At 42.5% G+C, this 20,848-nt stretch overlaps 1 protein-coding gene across 6 annotated transcripts in view; it reads right to left on the bottom strand.

Moving 5' to 3' along the window:
• LOC111866210 (paired box protein Pax-6) overlaps positions 1-20,848 on the bottom strand; it is a 259,392-nt gene that overhangs the window by 17,493 nt on the left and 221,051 nt on the right. The gene's annotated exons all lie outside the window — the stretch shown is intronic.

Raw genomic sequence — 20,848 nt, 5'->3', positions numbered from 1 at the left:
TAATAATAATAATAATAATAATAATAATAATAATAAAAACAATTAGAGTGGGGAAGGGGCTCTTTCCCCATGATATAAAGCGGCCGGGGCGTGAAGCTCGCCAGTTACATACTTCTAGTGCTGAATTATACATTTCTGGAGCTATACCTCAAATCCCCCACGTCTTCATGGCATATACACACTCCCAAATAAGTCTTCATGAAGTGGTGCTTTATTAATTAAGCACAGAAACAAATTCACCTTTTAATCACAATAATAATGATAATAATATCGTTGTATATAGTTTCGAATCAGTGGGTATTAATGAATCGAAAGTTATAAGCGGTCGTGGCATGACGTAAGGTGTCAACCCTGAATTCGCCTAGAGGGACTGGGTGAAACCACGAAGATCCTCACAATCGCTGATATGCCGAACAAGTTTCCAACGGGGCTCTTACTGAGTCCAAGTCAGAAGCGCTACTGCTTGAGTCGTCTTGCTCGGTGATAACAGTTCACTTCAGTTCAAGTATCTGCGCCGTAGCTCCAGAAACTTCTTTTCTTTTACTCGTTTTATTCACCGTCTCCAACTGCAGGTACTCGGACGCAAACAAATATAACTTTTTGTGATTTCCAGATCACAATTCTCATGAGATAGGCCCTATACAGGGAATTGCACACCCTTATCAAGTGAACCCGGGATAGCGCACTCGATATAGTTACTGGCTACGGACTGGAAGGCGAGAGGTCGGAGTTCGAGTCCCGGTAGGATCAAGAATTTTCTCCATGTCGTCCATACCGACTCTGAGGCCCACCCAGCCTCCTATTCAACGGGTGCTTGAGGCTTTTCCCCCGAGATTAAAGTGGCCTGGGCGTTAAGCTGACCACTCACCTTCAACTAGTGCTGAGGTCAAGAAAATGAGGATCTATACATCCACTCCCCCATACTTCTTCGTGGTATAGTGCTTAATTAGTTAAGTACAGGGACAACTTTATCTTTACCTTTAAATCCGCAATAAAACAGCCTGTCTTTTAAATGCCACGTACATAAAATTGTAGTACACTTTTCTTAAATGCTAGAGACACACAACTGAGTTGTCTTGAAACAAAAATATAAAAACATCAGCCGTAATCTATCGTAAACCCGTCTTATTAGCATGGTCACCGTAAAATATGAGTACAGACGGACGCAAAATCAACTTGGATTCGAACCCCTGCATACAACAGTAAAATTAACTGTTTCTACGGGATATCTCTTTCTCTCTTATCTTTGTAGTGTTTGAGTTGGGCCGCGTCATAGTTGGCTTCCCACCGCGGCGGCCCGGGTTCGATCCCGGGTCTGGTCAAGTGGAATTTGTGGTTGTGGCGCTGGGGCAGGTTTTCTCCGAGTACTTCGGTTTCCCCTGCCAATCTTCATTCCACCAATTGCTCCACAATCACCCTCACCTATCATCTGGGGCCGGTACAATAGGCCAGAAGTGGCCGCAGTACAAGGGACTTAGTCCCACCCCACTAGCATTAAAAAATGCAGCTATAGTTATGAATTGCTCTATGTTCTCTTTCTTGCGTTTAGTATTTCTTCTACAATGCGAAGTTTGGAAGAAACAGGGTGCTACGGACAGACAGATGGACGGTCAGATGTGGATTATTGAATAGGAAGACGGCTTATGAAAGGGAACATTTCTTAGAAGCCGCTCAAAGAAATTATAGAAATACAAAATATAGCTATGTATATTTCCCTGCAAATTGATATGTTTCACAAAAAGAAGCTGTTTTTTTTTCTTTTTACGAGTACTTAAAGTAATGGTTTAAAATGTGGTTGAAAGATGTTGGAATCTACTTCCCTAATTACCTCTAATTCTGTGCAGCCGGAAGGGCACTTGTTCAATTCCCTATAGGTCATTGGATATTTCAAATCACCTAATCCTTCCAGCCACATTATTGCCCTGGGATCGACTCAGTCTCTAGCATAAATGAGTACCAGGAATCTTCCTGGGGGGTAAAGGGCGGCCGGAGAGTAAGGCTGACAACCTCACCGCCATCTGTGAGCCGAAAGTCTAAAACATGTGGGAGCCTCGACGTCTCAGAAATCCTATGGGACTCCACGGCCTGTTCCAGGAATAGCTTTACCTGCTGTAGGACTAATTTAATTTTGGGATTGCCACTAACAGGCAAGAATTGAATTCATTAATTAATTCTTCAGAATCTGAGATCTCTCATGCGATACCCAAAATTTTAAAGACAGAAATACCCAGTAACTATACCTATGTTGGTTTATACAAGGTAGGAAATTTGTTTCTCTTCTTAATGGAAGAATTTTTTTTTATTTTTATTTTATTTTAGAATTTAGCAATCAGAATATTACACAATTCTATAAGCTAAAGTGCTGATTACTCATTAGCTATACTAATGACTAGTGGCGTGAACAGGTTGATATCCAGCGAAATCACCTGTATAATCTATAATTAGTATCTATACATTAACTTAAGAGTAGTTCACTTGGCCACAGTTTTTTGAGTCTTTTGTTGCTTACTGATTCCAGGAGTTGTTCCATGAGCTGATTGGGGTGGTTTTCTATGGAGTTATGATGTGTGATGGCTTTCTTGCGTATTGCTTCCTGCACGGTTGGTACCTGTAGATCTGTATGTAGTGTATGATTTGTTACGTACCAGGGAGCATTAACAATTTGACGGAGTATCTTGGATTGAGATCTTTGTATGATTGCAACATTTGATTTAGTTGATCAGCCCCATAATTCTAGTCCATGTGTCCAGATTGGTTTGATAATTATGGAAGAAAATGAGCATACATGTCCACGGAATACACCCAAGGGGGAGGAAGTACGAGAAGTCCGGGGGAAAGTTCACAAGGACGAGCCAAGTTTGTATTCCTAACCAAGCATTTTTTATTGCGAGTGTGGTGGGACTGAGTCCCTTGTACTGCGGCCACTTCTGGCCTATTGTACCAGTCCCAGATGATAGGTGAGGGTGATTGTGGAGCAATTGGTGGAATGAAGATTGGCAGGGGAAACAGGAATTCTCGGAGAAAACCAGCCCCAGCGCCATTTTGTCCGCCCCAAATCCCACTTGATCAGACCCGGGATCGAACCCGGGCCGCCGCGGTGGGAAGCCAGCGACTAACCGCTTGAGCTATGGAGCGCCCCTAAGTGTTGAATTAATCCGGTTACTAATCCGAACCCTTTTTCTAATCACAGTCACGTGACAATATCTTTACCTAGTTGTTATTATACAGCCAGATGGCTTTACTTTGGAGATGCTTTCTTCTATCTCTACCACATGAATTCGCTACTCTCTCTTATGTACACGTATGTTGTGTGGGATATGGCTTATGATTTATTACATGTTTGTGTAGTATGTGGGAATAAGCTTCCACAATGGCGACCCTGAAGCGTTGAGATCTTCTATTCTGTAACACCGTGTAATTCGGTAGTTCATCCATGCTACAGAGGAATTTATCGTCTCCATCTTCATGGAAGAACAAATCAAGCAAGAAATCCGAAACAAGGAGAGCCTGAAGATGGAGGAAATTAAGTCTTTCGAAATATGAGCGAAATTCTACCGGAATGCAAGGCGTTATAACCAATAATAATACAGAATAATATCATAAGGGGATAGCAGTGAATAGTAGCTATGTAGCACTCGGCAATACATTCTTGGCCTGAGACAAAATCGTTAATATCGTGCATATTGAGTGCAATCATGATTTGAAAACATTCCTCTAGGGTTTACATTGTTCTAGATTGGATCGATGGAAGAGTGCCCATCTCCTCGTCAGAGTGGATGTTACATAAGGACTATTACCTCAAGGGTTCAGTTGCAAAAAGTTCTGGTCTTGAGTCTCAAGGGGCTTAGCACCAAAACGACTTGATTGACGGTAAACCTCCAGCCATAAATTAACTCTGACGTTGACTTTGATAGAAAGGTTATCTATGGAAGACGAAGATTTTCAAATTTTACAGTAGAAGTTTTAAAAGGATATTCCACTAGTTATCTATTTCAATCTGTGGACTAATGGTCAGAGTTCCTGGCTACAGAGCCTGAGGTCCGGGTTCGATTCCCGGCGCTACAAAATTTTCTGGGAAGTAGTGGGTCCACTCAGCCTCATAATGATAATTGAGTAGCTATTTCAAGGAAATAGCGGTTTCGGTCTAGAAAACAGAGATTAACATCCATGGGGATTCGTTGCGCTGACAGCGCGACACGCTCTAGCCACTAACTTCGCCGAAAAGCGGCGGTCGCTCGGTCGGTATAGTTCGCTTGAGGAATCAAGCCACTGAGTTTGTTTATGTGTTTGTATCAGTTATAATAAACTCACACCTTAACCCGCCTTCACTTGTAGTTCAAATTGACCTCACAGTTGTATTGTTAGCCTTTGGGTTCATATTCAGGGGACACAGGAAACTTTCTATTTTGATTAAGCTCTTTTCATGACTGGACTCAGTTTTCTCTAAGCAGATGCTAGTGCAGCACTTTAAGATAGGTCACGACTCACTCCATTTACAACATTCTAAATTACTATTTCACAATAATACTTCAGTACAAAATGAAATACGTAGTTGAGAAAACGTCAATAAATAAAGAAATCAATTCATTGACGCTGCAGAAATTACGAAATCTTAACTGTACTGCTGCAAAGTATACGGCATACCCGTATTAAGTCATTTCCCAGTATTTTAATTTAAAATGGGGCTGGGTTTTCAGACGCTCTTCCAGGAAGACACATCGAATTAAAATTGGAATCTTGAACTCAATTAGTCATTTATAAATTTACTTATATGTTGCTTATTAAATGTCATAGCAGAATTACATTTCGACATGTTCCCTGAACAATGGTTTTAATCTATAAATTTAAAGCATTGTTGTCATTTTACATGAGAACACGTCCTGTTTACAATTTTAACAATGCTGTAGAAATGCTCCAAATGTTATCATTGGAAGAGATGCCGTATCTGGAAATGACATCCCAGTACATTTTATTGTTCGTATGAATGCATAACGTTCCAAAATATTTCAAATCAAACAGCTCACAATTCGAGGCGTGTAAATAAAATAACACAACGTCTAGTGGCTAATTGGTTTTTTTCCTAATAAATGAGCATCCTTTATCTTATTCTCAGAAACATACTTTTATTTAAAGAACATATGCATTGGCAAGGATTACGTTTGTGGAAAAATCAGCGTGTGGTAAGACGTGACACTAAGTTACTGAAAATAAATTATTCTGTTGTCAGAGTTTGGTCTCGTTTCAAACTTAATGGAACAAGGAAACAAGCTATATACAAAAAAATAAAACCACACGAGTCAAAACTTTCTGACAAAAAAAAATCAACCAATTACATGACAATAGAGGGTCCATCAACAGCGGTGTTGTTATATACTTAGAAGATGGGTTACCATAGCGATTTTCAAAGTGGAACAATTCGATTTCCATGTTTAACGGACCGGTGACACTAGATCCAGCTCCGTGAAGAAGTTTTCCAGGAAATGAGTCTGGAGTGGAGCCTTCTAAGCCCTGGAGGATCGTTCCGTCTGTGTCTTGGTCAGCACATGGAAGAGGGTCCTTTATATCACGGCACTAAAGTATTACATTTGTTCGTGATTCTGTCTCGTAATGACCGTTTAAACTAAGAGTGCTTCAAATGAGCCAAGCCATCTGAACAAAAATTAATATTATTCAGAATAAAAGGAAATCAAAAGCCCGGAAAGGCCCCAATATATTAATATTTTAGGAAACGTATGTCAAGGGGGTTTGTCGTATTTGAAGGCAAGGAAATGCAAAAGGTAATTCTGTAGCGTAGTTATTATTATTATTATTATTATTATTATTATTATTATTATTATTGGAGGGGGTGGATTTCCCCATGCACCGCGGCCAGTTTGATCTATTGTGCGTCCCCCTATAATCTTCTACCAGCTTCTATACCCTACCGGTATTGGTGCTTACCATCAGTCCCTACTCAGCCAGCGAGGTCGGCCTCTACTGGCTCAGAGGTATCTCAATGCTTCCCCCATCTACCAGAGGCGTTAGAGACTACTGTTGGGCGGGAAATATCCTTAATTTAGCTCAGTGACCTCCTTTGGAGATATGAGGTTCTTTTACGTGCCGTAAAGCTACGACACGGGACCCACGGCTTAAAGTCCCTCCCGGAGGACTTGATCCCTGAATTTTTCCGCCCTTAAAAATTCCACGACCTCCGCCGGGAACGTTACCTTTAGACTACGGAGGCCGCTTCTGTAGCGTAGTTGGTTAAGGCACTATGCTACAAGTCGGAAGGTCGCGGGTTCAAGTCCCGATGAGGTCAGAGGATTCTTTTTTTCAATTTACCTAATCCTTTCAGCCGCACTATGACCCTATGGTCGACTCAGCCTCTAACATAAATCAGTACCAGAAATATTCTTGGGGGTAAAGGGCGGCCGGCACGTAGGGCTGACAACCTTATCGCCATCTGTGAGACGACTGTCTAAAAAATGTGGGAACCTCAGCATCTTACAACCCTATGAGCCTACACGGCCTATTACAGGGATAACTTTACTTTAATTCTGTGTGTGTGTGCGTGCGTGTGCCTGCGTGAGCGCTTATATACCTGACATTTAACGAAATCAAAATATGTGATGAAATCATAATGGCTTTTCAAAGTTAGGCAGACGCACCAGTTCAGAACTAGGTTGACCCTTCAGTTCAGATTTAGGTAGACGCCCTATTCAGAAATAAGTAGGAGCCCCATTACGTACTTGGGTGAAATATCAGTTTCAGACCTAATTAACTGTTCCAGTTTGAACTAAGTGGGGGCACGTGTTAGCGCAGTTGGTTGAGGCACTATGCTACAAGCCGGAAGGTCGTGGATTCGAGACCCCATAAGGTGGATTTTTTTTTTATCAATTGACCTAATCCTTCCAGCCGCACTATGGCCCTGGGTTCGACTCAGCCTCTAACAGAAATGAGTACCAGGAATCTTCCTGGGGGTAAAGGGTGGGCGCCGCGTAAGGCTGACAACATTACCGCCATCTGTGAAGTGATTGTGTAGAGAAAATGTGGGAGCCTCGACGTCTCAGAACCTTATTGGCTTTCAAGACATGTTACAGGGTTAGCTTTACCTTTTTTATCCAAACCTGAGTAGACGCTGTAGTTCAGAAGTAGCTCGGAGCTCCAATTCGGAACTAAGCTCTATGTCAGAATTGGGTGAAATCTATGTTCCAGTTCAAAACTAATCAGACGCTGTATTTCAGAACTAGATGGGCGCATCAGTTCACAACTTCAAAATTGTTTACCGTGTACCATAAGGGCTGGATTCAGAACGTGGCGAGCAAAACTGGAGATCATCTTGAGGTTATGAGCTTGGGAAATTCGGAATTGCTTCCTGTGCTTCCATTGAAACTCAGTTACCTTTCTGCCTAGTCCCCAGGACACTAAGGACATATATATGTCTACTGGTAGGTTAGCAACGAGTAATTTAAATTGCTCCGTATATATGAAACTTTCGTAAGACGCTTATTCAACTGTTTAATCTAATTGTCGTAAAGAGTAGCAGTGCCTAGTCACGGCCACAGTAGGAGGAGTTACGGCGCATGACCAATGAGCTGCGCGCGCATTTCACAGACTCGCACAGAACATACGGCTGTCAATTTTTTTTCAGTTTCCTCATCCGTGCTGTGCTCGTTTCCCCTTCTCTTATTATTGTCACGTGTCGGGGTTCCGTGACTAATAAGACGGGTTGTGGATTGGATAATTGGGTTTATTGACGCCTTCCTTTACAATCGGTTACAAGAGCCCACAATAAATCTACCCGCTCCATTCGCGTCCTCCTGTCTGAGTTCTCTTACAGCTTCTGAGCTCGACTACTGAACTGAGTCAGAGTTCTCCTTCCTTTTAACTTCTGGAACAACCGAATATAGATCACCACCTCCAACAGTTCCTCTATTATAATGTGCTTATTCATTGCTGCGGCAACGAGTCTAGCTAGCCGTTTTCTAGCAATGGACGTATCTGCTGTACTTCTCTGGCTGTACACTTCGGCTTTCAGACGTCATATCACAATTCATTCATCAGTAATCTGTCAGACGACAGGTCCACAGTCTCTTCCAAAACAGTTCCTTCACTTAATGCGATCTAGAGTTTCTCCTTCAAATAAAAATATCCTCTTCTGTCCCCAAGGTCATCCAGCATCTTCTTACGTCTTCTTCCTCGTCTTCTGGTCACTTCTGTCCGCCCCTCTATCTTCGCATACATGGTATCTCTGTTTTTGGAAAGAGACTATCCAGGAAAAGTGATAATGTGGTAGTTTTTCCATTTGCTTTCCACATCTCAGTACAACAGCCGTTCAAACCACTCTGGTCACGCCTGTTGCTATATGAACTTGAACCATCTCGAGCATCATTTGCTCTGTGCTTCAAGTCGCTGCTGATGACGCTGCTTCCGGCATCAGTTTTTGGTTTTTGGTGTGTCTCTTCGTCTGATGCCTACCCTTTGACCTGTCCAGCAGGGGAAGCCCTGCCAGTAGCTACGCTACCGCTGGTATAGCTCTCAGGGTCCTTGGCATACTCAAACCCCCTCACCACGATAAGGTGGAGACACCAACGAGGGGGCATGTCACAATATGCTGCACTTAAAACTGTGCATCTTGAGAAGTTCAAGCATCTTTATTGTCGCTTCAGAATTCGGGTAGTCATTTGTTTAACATTTCAAGAACGGCTTATGGGCCTTATGTATCACGGGATTTGTAGGCTTCGTCAGATCGCCTAGTGCGCTGAGGCGGGGCTAGAAATTGGGATAGATGCGGGGAGATGCCATCTGCTTCATTTTGAGGTACTGTTTCTAGTGTCTTAATATGCCACGATTCTCTTTTCTAATAACGATATATATCGAAACGAATTCACGTGACCACGTTGTGGTATCTGTTGGTCATTCCCCTGAGCTTTTCTACGCAACTGGAATGTACCGAGTTACGAAAAGACACACCTTGTAAGGGAAGGGATGGCCGCGCCATAGCTCAAGCGGTTAGTAGGTGGCTTCCCACCGCGGCGGCCCGGGTTCGAGCCCGGGTCTGGTCAAGTGTGATTTGTGGTGGACAAAGTGACGCTGGGGTGGATTTTGTCCGAGTACTTCGGCTTCCCCTGCCAATGTTCATTACACCAAATTCTCCATCATCATAATCACCCGGGGCAGGTACAATAGGCCAATCAGTGACCGCCGTGCAGAGTGGACACAGCTGAACTCCACCCCCCACTAAGCGAATTTAAAAGAAAAAAGGAAGGTAACCATATGGGTTACGATCGGCTAAACATGTTCAGAAGAGGAACACGAATATATACAAAATTTTTGGTCGGGAGTCTAAACCTATCAGAAAGCGGCAACTAGGAATTATTATTCCTCGAATTTTTAGATATACGTAATATTAAAGAATATTTCAAGTGCAGTATGTATCTTAATTAATTATGTTTTATGTTACGACACCAAAACAAATTTTGTTTACTGGGCTTCTTTTTAAGAATGCTGTGGTATGACGGTTGAAGGCCGGAATTTTTGAGCTAAAGTAGAAGACCATTGCTAAGCAATGGCTCGGTAATATTTCCGCAACAACGAATGTTCCCGTTACGAATTATAGCAGTGAAGGGATGGTTGTCAGGTAGCAAGTCTCTAAACAAAGTCATTCCCGTGACAACAGAGGAACTCTTCCACATGGTGACTTCTAGACTTCATTCCCGACCGCGTGGCAGTTGTAAGAGGCAGTGGATGCCTAAACTCAAGGAGTAGGAGAGACCAGCCCGAGATTCAGACAACAGTGATGCGTCAGACGTCGTTCAAAAAAGAGTTCAGTATGTGAGCTGTTATAATTGACGTCAAATGTAAAGAAATGTCAATAAACACAATCATCAAATCCAGAAGACATTATTATTAGTCATGCTAACCCCTTATACGTGACAATATTTATTGTGCATTCTGAGCTTCAAGTAATAAAATTCGAATCACAAAGTAAATTCGAAAAACAGCTGTCGATGCAGTTAAGCAAGACATTTTTTCGTCAAAATCCATCAGAGAATAAACATGCAAACGACTTCACTATTGTGCGCACATTTTATATACCTAGTCTAAATAAAGCATGATTACGGACTTCTGCAATGTAACCCTTTTTATTTTGGTAAATGATTACCGACGTTTCGAAGGAACTTCCCGTCTCCATGCTCATTGCCAGCCTCCTCCGGAGCGTCGGTGTGTCTCTGCTAATTCCACAGGATTCGCTTATTGAGGGGGGGGAGGTGGATTCCAGCTGTGTCCACTCGGCACGGCGGCCACTGATTGGCCTATTGTACCTGCCCCGGGTGATTGTGATGATGGAGAATTTGGTGGAATGAAGACTGGCAGGGGAAACCGAAGTACGCGGAGAAAAACCCGCCCCAGCGCCAATTTTCCACCATAAATCCCACTTGACCAGACCCGGGATCGAACCCGGACCGCCGCGGTGGGAAACCAGCGAATAACCGCTTGAGCTATGGCGCGGCCTTACTCCAAAAGATAGTAATTTTGATACAAAAATATTCACCGCCGTAAAAACCTCAAATTTCTAAGTGTGACTTCTTTAACAATAATATGATTATTAAATTAATATCCGAAAATACTTATGGATAGATAGTAACTGCCCAAAATAATATGTTTTCTACTATTTACTAAAGAAATGAAGGGTCAATCCAATCTTCGATATTTATTGGTGCGCTAGGTAACGCTTAGGCTACAGACAAGTCCTCTTCTCGGGGGTACAGTCTTTGTTGTTACTGCTCAGAATCTATCGTATAATTTGATTTATACTGCAAGGCTACATATCTAATTGTAATTGGGTGCACTTCAATTCAGTCGCAATTTAAAATAAAAGCATTAAGCCCAGTGCTTCTCGTAATAATGCTCCAAATTTGATATACTGCTCGTCTGGTGCTGTTGCAACAATAGGTCTGAGTCACAGTGTGGTTGCTATAGTAACCGGCACTCAGAGCGGGTGAGCCGGGATATGTCAGTCAGTGACTGGCTAGGGGCAGAGACCATTCGGCTTTCCTCGAGTTATTTCTCCTAGGGTAAAGCGGTCTGTTTAATATTTTATTTGTGAACTCTATAACGACATTACCAGGAGCACAGAACATCTACCAACGAATAACTGGTTGATTAATGACTAATGAATAAGGAAGGATAAGGCTGGTTTCCCACCGCGGCGTCTTGGGTTCGATCCCGAGTCTGGTCAAGTGGGATTTGTGGTGGACAAATTGGCGCTGGGGCAGGTTTTCTCCTTTTACTTCGCATTCCCCTGCCAATCTTCATTCCACCAAATCACCCTCACCTATCATCTGGGGCTGGTACAATAGGTCAGAAGTGGCTGCAGTACAAGGGACTTAGTCCCACCCCACTAGCAATGAAAAGGATAAGGAAGGACGCAGCCGTGGCCTATTTCAAGTAAAAATCGTAATATTTATCTGGGGCACTTGGGAATGCCACGGAAATTTCTGTAAGGATATTCTGTGTCGCGCCTGGAAATCGAACTGGATACCTACCGAACAGAAATCAGAACCATTAGCTCTTGAAACAAACCATAAAGGCCTCTCGAAATGGTACTTTTATCTCTGTGGGATGTTAATGACTAAATTTGTCCCTGTACTGTGCCATGAAGGTGTGCGGGAGAGTGTATGTATAGATCCACGCATTTTTGAACTTGGCACTAGTTGGAAGTGCCCCTTACACCTGGCACCCATTGGCTAGGAGTCTGGGAATGCCCCAGAGCCCGTCACCTCCTTCCGGAACATGAGGAACCCCCCAGCCGCGGGGACAAGGGACCCAATTAGCGTGGGAATTGTGTTACATTCTGTTTCAGTGAATAAGTTCAGTATCTAAGATTTGAGGCTTTCACGGCGGTGACTATGAAGAAAGCAGTCTTCTGGGCTTTGTCTCACGGTGTTGTCGCTTGCAGATTTACCTATACTTTTTCTTCAACCCTGAAGATGGGGGCGATACGTTCCTCCGAAACGTCGGTTAACACCACATATACACGGCGCCAAAGCCCAGAAGACTGCTTTCTTCAAGTTCAGTATCATCTGCGTTTGGATGCCCTGTAGAAATTTACAGGCTTTTCGGGGAGGGGGGGAATCTTATAGCTTCCTTGGCATAGGCAGGCCGCACACCGGCATGCGTCAAGACATGTAACAGTCAAGACACACAGAAAGTAGCCCAGTTGAAAGGAAAAATATTATGAAAACCGCCGCTCACAGGTCTGAGTCATGACGTCAGCACCATGACTCAGACCGGTGTGTGGCGGTTTTCATAATCTCAAACATTTCAACTGTGCTCCTGTCTTTGCGTCATGTAGCAGACATCGTGTCTTGACTGTTACATGTCTTGACGCATGCCGGTTTGGGGCCTACCTTACCCTTCCACACTGATGATAGAGGCAGTATGTTTCTTCGAAACAGAGGTAAAGTACTGCCGGAATTTACTGAGTCACTTCCAAGAAGAGATCACTCTCCAAAATCACCGCTGTAAGAACCTCCGATCCGGTTTATTTGATTAAATATGCGTTTAACTTATTATACAACCCCTCCAATCTCTATCTCCCTGTTATACATAACAGTAAATAAAAGTTCTCTAAAATAATTTATTTTTATACCGTTTATTATTTTTGTACACGATAATGTATCATCAGTTTTAACACAAGCCGCAATGTTGCGGGTTCGATTCCCGATGAGGTAATTTGATTTTTCAGTTGACTTATTCCCTCCAGTTGCAATTTAGCCCTGAGGTCGACTCAGCCTCTAACAGAAATGAGTACCAGGAATCCTATTGAGGGTAAAGCGCGGTCGGTGCGTAAGGCTGACAACCTCACCGCCATCTATGAGCCGACTGTCTAGAAAATTTGGGAGCCTCGATGTCTCAGAGTCATATGGACCTCCACGGCTTGTTACAGGGTAGTGTTTAACGACGATTTACATAATTATATCTCATTCTATATTTCCCAATTTCAGCACAGTTTAACAAAATATGTACTGAATATTTCTGCTCCTGACTTGGTTTACAACTACTTTCCTAATTATTTTTGTGCTTATTGTATTATGCATGCGTTACCAGTTTCAGTGTTCGTTTTGACACAACACAGACAAAGCAGGAGTGGAACGTTATGATCAGAGCAGAGGGGAAATAGGAGAGAAATATTTTTAGGTCATTTCCATTTTATTTACAGAAAATTGTCATTTCACAAAGCCTTCACTGAGTTCATCGGTACAGCGGTAATGCTCAACGCTCGAATTCGGGAGCTATTCAATTGGAGCACAGGCTGATGTTTTCGTGTTTTTTTTTTCAGTTCTATTAGGTAAATGCCTGAGTATGACCTCAGTTAAGCCCCCAAATAATTTCCAGTCCGTCACTCGTCGATAGTGCTAACATTCTGCTCCAGAAAACAGATATTTGGCAACGTCGCAAAATATATTGCAACCAACCAAAATAATTTTGTCTGAAAGTGCGGACAAATATGCACGGGAGACTGTGCCAGTTCTTCCACTTCACGTCTGTAATACGTCGCTTTTGACACGATTGAAATTTCGTGAATGAGTCTGCACGAACATCGAAATTTATATTTTTGAAAGTCGCGGGTTCAAGTCCCGATGAGGTCATCGGATTTTTTTCAGTTGACCTAATCCTTCCAGCTGCACTAGGCCCTGGTCTAACAGAAATGAGTACCAGGAATTGATTAAATAATTTTCCTGGGGAGTAAAGCGCGGCCGGCGCGTAAGGCTGACAACCTTACCGCCATTTTTGAGACGATTGTCTAGACAATGTGGGACCCTCAACGTCTCATAACCCTATGGGCCTTCATGGCCTGGTACAGGGATAGCTTTACTTACTTACTTACTTACTTTTAATTTAAGTCTTTTTCTCAGATGCATGGGTTCTATGAGTGTCAAGCGGTCGAGGCGTGACATGCTGACCAGTCACCTCCACCTAGTTCAGAGTTTAAGAATGCGTACATTTATTCTGTTGCTTATTTAACGACGCTGCCATTATGTAGAAAGTCAACATGATTAATGAGCGATGTATGCTTTGGCAATGACGTGGAATGATGCGGTCATGACCTAATTAGATGTATCTTCCTTGTATTTATCTGGAGTGACTGAGGAAACCCATGGAAAATCTGTCAGAATTTTGCCTCGGCTAAGCGATTCCGTAGTAGCCGGTATAAAACAGTAGATATAGCGACTGGCTACGGGCTGGACGGCAAAGGTGTAGGAGTTCGAGTCTCGGTGCGGGAAAGAATTTTCAGATTATCCAGATCTGCCCTGGGGCCCATTCATCTTCCTGTCAAATGGGTATCGGGGTCTATTTCTTTAGGATTAAAACGGCCGGGACGTGAAGCTGACCACCTTTGTGCCTATACATCCACTACCGCATTCGTCTTCATGGTGTAGTACTTAATTAGTTAAGCAGAGGGACAGTTTTATTTTTCTTTACATTACCGAGTGTTTCCGTTTGAACAAACTTCTGTGGTGGCAACATATAAAACTACATCTCCACACCCACTTACGTATTCGTCTTAGAATTCTAAAGTATTCACGGAGTCAAGTATCCTGTTTACGTAATGGTAACTGATAAGGGTCCGTTGCCGTGTGGAGGCGGCTTACAGTACTTCTGCCGTAATTCCGCGAATCGTAGAAGGCGATGAAAAGGGACACCGGTGCCTAGGGATGTAACAGGGCCGCTTTGTCGCTGGAGGACATAAATATAGAGACCTGGTCCAACAGGTTGGCTGTTGGGCACAAGGCTGATGATGACCTTGATTTGTAAAAGAATTATTGTTGCGAAATGGATAAGATCAAACAGAATTGTCGGAGGAAGGCTGTGGCTCGAAGATTGTTTAATTACGAATTATAATGATAAAAAACGCAGTTATTTCTGCGTGAAACTTGGCAGGATTGAGACCCTGAGATATGTCGCTCGGTGGTTGCTGACTCCTGTAGCTGTGATTGGTCGCAGTCACGTACGTATAATAAGGATCTTCACAATAATCAGACGTCTGTAATCTGTCAGCCACAAACACATCCTTCTGCTCACAGCTGTTGCCACAAAGTGAGTCAGATTTTCTCGGCGCATTCTCCTTGCGAGACCGATCAGATCCGTTGTTTGGATATCGCAGGAGGGAGCAGTAGATCCGCCAGTCAGACGAAGCGCATTCACTACTGTCTTTTGTTAACCTTCAGCGTCCATAGGGGCTTCCTTGGTGTCGGTCAGTCGTTCGTAGTTCCAAATAATGAAATAGTACTTCAGGAATTACAGCAGGTCAACATGCAGCGTTAAGTTTCACACCGCGTGGTAAAATAGAAATGTAATCTAATGGCAGATTACTGTTACTTCTACTAATAGGAGGACGATAATTATTAATGTTTATATGTATTCAGCTCACTTCAACGCTTGGCTAATAGCTCAAGTAGTATAGAGCATGCGAGTAATATAGTTGGTTGAGGCACTATGCTACAAGTCGGAAGGTCCCGGGTTCGATTCCCGATGAGGTGATTTTTTTTTTTGTTGACCTAATCGGTCTGTGATATGTGGTTATAAGGAGGACAACTGAAGCAAGAATACGGATTTGGAAGGGAGCCGCCGTTCAAACAAGACTTGAGCCCGGTAGTACAAAAATAGTTATTGTTAGAAGCAGTTACTAAGAAACATCTAGTGAAGACTCTGAAGGCTGGGAAAGACATCGTGATTCTTAAAGTGTGGAAAGCGTTATGATTACGTGTAATTTCGAGTTGTGTTTTAAAGTTGCCAATAAATCCAATATCCACCCGAAACCCCTTCGATAATCACTCCAACACGTGACAGTATAACGAAAATAAAAGTAATAGTAATAAAGATATTAATAGACCGTGTCATAGCTCAAAGGGTTAGTCGGTGGCTTCCCATCGCGGCGGCCCGGTTCGATCCCGGGACTTGTCAAGTTGGATTTGTGGTGGAAAAAGTGGCGCTGGGGCGGTTTTCTCCGAGTACTTCGGTTTCCCCTGCCAATCTTCATTCCACCAAATTCTCCATCATCGTAATCACCCGGGACAGGCTACAATAGGCCAATCAGTGGCCGCCGTGCCGATTGGACCTAACTGGACTCCACCCCCCACTAAGTGAATTAAAATAAGATATTAAAACATTGAATGTTTTGGGGTCTGAAGTGTAAGAATATCAGTTCGTGAAATTGACGTTTCTTTTCGTCGGGGTTAGGATTTTGTGGGCTATCAGTGCCCAAAATAAATCCAATATCCAATCCAAAATCCTACTTATAGTCAAATGCTTCAGTACATCTTTAAGTTCTGCTTGCACTGAGATATTAATAACGTCTTAAATTAACCCATAGAAGATAATCCGACTATCCCGTGTAACATATTTCGTGGTTTTACCAAGTAAGTGCCGGGATAGTTCCTAGATAAGGCTATGACAACTTCCTGTCAAATCCTTTCCAATTCATAATTTACCTGACAGCATAATATTAGGCGCTATAGTCCAGCTATTTTCAGTGTCGTAAAACCACGAAAAATGCACTCAAAATTATTAATAGTCCATACACTGTATTGAACTAAGTAAAAAATACATCCTTTAATCAAGGTAAAGGTAAAGGTACCCATGTAACAGACTCTGGAGGTCCGTAGGGTTGTGAGACGTCGAGGCTCCAATATTTTCCAGAAAATCGGCTTACAGCTGACGGTGAGCTTCTCAGCCTTAAGCTCCGACCGCTCTTTACCCACACAGAAATATTCCTGAAACGTATTTTAGTTAGATACTGAGTCGACCCCAGGGACATAGTGCGTCTGGAAGGATTAGGTCAATTGAATAAATTCAATGACCTCATCGGAAATCGAACCGCGACCTTCCGACTTGTAGCATAGTGCCTCAACCAACTACACTCCTTATGAGAGTCTCTGCTTAATGCCATATATATTCATAAAATTATGAACTTGACTGTACTTAAAATACGGCCCACTACTCACATGCAGAGTAACAAATGGTAGTACAGGCAGTCACAGTCGCCATTAATTATATGGAATTATGTTCATATTTTGATCTTTTTTTCGGCTTTACAGAACTCGTCATCAAAGCCCATGCAGTAGAACGATGCACGTTGATATGTAATTACTAATTAGAAACCACCGAATCCACATACAATTATTCAGGATTCATAATACGACTACATACACATTTCTGCTAACATTTAAAATATATCTTAAGAATGTCACATACATGGCCTATAACAGTGAATGTTTGATATTCATGTTCCTGTATAGACTCATTTGCTTAATTTCTGTTTCTGTGGTAAATCAGTTTGGTATACAAAAAGAACCATTTAAAGGGATTGTGGCCTTACTGTGTGGTTTTAACACACATACTAGAGCGCGTTTGTAACAAAAGAACCACATAAGTGGTCGTTACCTAATTATTAGGCAGTACCTGAAAGTAATGGATTGTTTAAAAAGGGAAGAGAATTCTTTGTGGCCTTTTTTTGTTTCATATAATTAAATATGGTTTGATTTGGATTTATATTCCGGTCTAGAAAACCGAGATTAACGGCCGTGGGGATTCGCTGCGCTGACCACGTGACACTCTCTATCCGCTAAAGTTGACACTAACTTCGCTGACAAGCGGCGGTCGCTCGGTCGGTATAGTTCGCTTGCGGACTCAAGTAACGGAGTTTTTTTTTTTTTTTTAGATTTATATATACACAGTAAAACTTGGTTATAGCAACATCGGTTTCTGCGACACCTTGTCTATTGCGTCAAATATTCAATGGTACGAACTAATTCCTCATAAAGCAACTGTTTTTATACCTTGCTTAGTACGACATGCACAAATGCATCAACCTCGTATGTAACGTCATTTTCATTCCTGAATTTCTCTGATATGGACATTGAACGTAATTTAGAAAGTGTGTATTGGGCAAGTAACAGGAAACAGATGAAGATAACTGATTACTGTACTCGTATCTAGGTACAGTAAGGCACAACAATTGATGTAATCTACTGTAATTTGGTGAGTAGAGCTACCTTTAATATACAGTATTAGTGCGGTGTGTATTGTCAGTGAAAAGCGCTGTAATATGTCTTTGATATTACACATTTGGGCAATTCCACGTAAATGTTACGTTAGTCTGTACTTAACTACGTATTTCACTAAAAAATGCAACATTTTAACTCGGTTTTTGGTAGATTTTTACGTGACTAACATAAGGCTACTGTGGAAGTGCCCATTTCGGTTACAACGACATTCGTTTATAACGACACTATTTTTAGGTCCCTTTGATGACATTATAACCAAGTTCTACTGTATGTAAGCGCCGGTCACAGTAGCCGCTCGTCTAAGGCATAAACTGCTTTCCCTCGCTCAGACGATGGGATCGTGGGTTCGAACCGCACACAAGGCATGAACGCTTGGTGTGTGTATGCGTTTGTTCTGTGTTTGTGTTGTCCTGTGTTTAGGTAGGGGCCTTGCGACGGGTTGATCACTTGTCCAAGGAGTCCTACCGTCTGTGTAAATTGGTTAGGGCCCTGAATGGGTTAGAGGAGCCACTGTAAAAGAAAAATGTTTGTAACCAGCTATCTCAGTCGGTATAGTGACCAGGTGGACGCGGTTCGATCCCAGGCGGGGATAGGGGATCATTGTATTCTCTACCGTATCCAAGTGTGCTGTAGGTCGCACGCAGCTTCCTTATGCAGTGGGTATCCGTGGCGTGTTCCCGGGAGTTAAAACTGACCACTCAACTTACACCTATTGCCAAGGATGAGAATTTGTGGAGCAATACCTGTTCTCCCTCCATACATCTTAATGGCATGGTGCTTAACGAAACACAGGAACCGCCAAGCTTAGTCCAGTGGTTCACAAATTACAGTCAGTAAAAGCTGTTTATGTGACCAGCGAAGCTGTTATGAAAATTTGCCTATAATATTATTTGAATTTATATCAACAATTTCAAATATCTTAAGCAATGTATTGGGGACACCCTGTAGCGTAGTAGTTCGTCTAGGCTCTCTGCTACAAACCGGAAACTCGCAAGTTCGGTTCTCGATAAGGTGTTGTTGTCATTTTCAATTTACCTAATCCTTCTAACCAATGGCCATGAGTTCGACTCAGCCTATAACATAAATGAGTACTAGGAATCTTCTTGGGGGCTAAAAGGAGGCCGGCGAGTAAGTCTGACAACATTACCGCCATCTTGGAGCCGATTGTCTAGAGTAGCCGTGTCAAACATCCGGCCCCCATAGCCACAAAGTGCGGCCCGTCCACTTTTAGAGCTAATTGATATTAAAATCAATATTAAAATTTTAGTAGAAATATTTTTGTAAAGACAGTTTTCCAACGGACCAGAAGACAAGAAGTCTCACGCAGACATAAATTAGCAGGCTGCAGGAAATTCAATGTTTTGCTATTTCTAACATAATTTTTTGTGTAATCTCTCTTTTTACATATTGAAAAACTGTTTGTTACTTGCCAAAGTGGCATTATCTTGCTTTTTAAAACTGTAAGATATGTAAGATATGTGACTTTAGGTAATTATATTGAAGTTATTCCTAAATAATAAATAGAATTAAATTTCCTTGTATCAAAATATAATGTATATTTCTATTTTGAAGTGAGGCCCTGGACTATTATTTATAGGGCTTAGGTGGCCCTCTGTACAAGTTGAGTTTGACATGCCTGGTCTAGGGAAAATGTGGGAGCCTCGACGTTCCAAAACCTTATGGGTCTTCACGGCCTCTTACAAGGATAGGTTTTACATTTTTACCTTTACCTAACCAATGTAGTACGCCATTTTTCCACAAGAAGTTAAGAAGTATATTTCAGACGACTTCTGTAGCAATATTCATAATTTAATTCCACCCCCCCCCCCCCAGAAACTCTTCGCAGTTAAAAACTTGGCAAACCTCCTACGAATACCATCAATTATAAACTTTGGCCACCTCTGGCGCTCTCACCACTCTCCTCCAATCAGATCCGGGATAGTTCAGTCATTATAATGTTGGACTACACAGTAGACGGTCGCAGTTTGATTCCCGGTCTTGACGTCGTGGAGAAGAGATTTCTCTGTTCTCCGCAATGTCTAGACGAACTCTCGGGCCCAACCAATACCTATCCGATGGCTACTGTGCTCTTTCCACGGGGTTAAAGCCGCAGGGGCGTGAAGCTGACCAGTAAATTACTTCAAATCCCGAGGTCAGGAATGACGGAGCTACACATCCACTCTGCAAAAGTCTTCGTGGCGTGGCACAGGAACAACTGTACCTCAATTTGTGTGAGATCCATAGTGTGGACCTGCATCCAGTGGAAATGGTCGTCCCTCTAGCTGACTGGTTACCGCTAGTGGGGGTTCAGGAAACTTTCTGGCCTTTTTTGCCCCTTCTTCTCCGTCAAGGCGGGGCTAGCACATACATTACAGTGGCTGGCTACCTGATGTGCCCCGGGGCACATGCATTGTTACACTTAGATATATTGTTTGATAACCCCCGTTGTTGTTGTTGTTTTATGTCTCTTTTATCCATGACTTGCAAGTACTCTAACTGTTAACAATGCTTGTCACAACACTCTGTTCTTATTAATGCGAATCCCTAACGAAGGCCGGCTGCGTTCATCTCAGCGAAACAAAAGGGGATGTTGTTACGGCGCAAGCAAAATATTTCTGTACAGCTTCAGGAAAATTGCATAAAAATAATTTATAACAGTATATTTATATCGTAGCCGGTCACGGTAGCCGAGCGGTCTAAGGCATGCACTGTCTTCGCTCGCTCGGAAGCCGGGATCGTGGGTTCGGATCTGTTTCCTGTGAGGTACGAACTGAATTCTTATATATTATTCTTAT

This window comes from Cryptotermes secundus, unplaced genomic scaffold (genome assembly GCF_002891405.2).
Source record: "Cryptotermes secundus unplaced genomic scaffold, Csec_1.0 scaffold81, whole genome shotgun sequence".
Taxonomy (NCBI): domain Eukaryota; kingdom Metazoa; phylum Arthropoda; class Insecta; order Blattodea; family Kalotermitidae; genus Cryptotermes; species Cryptotermes secundus.
This window is presented reverse-complemented; position numbering and strand designations above follow the sequence as displayed.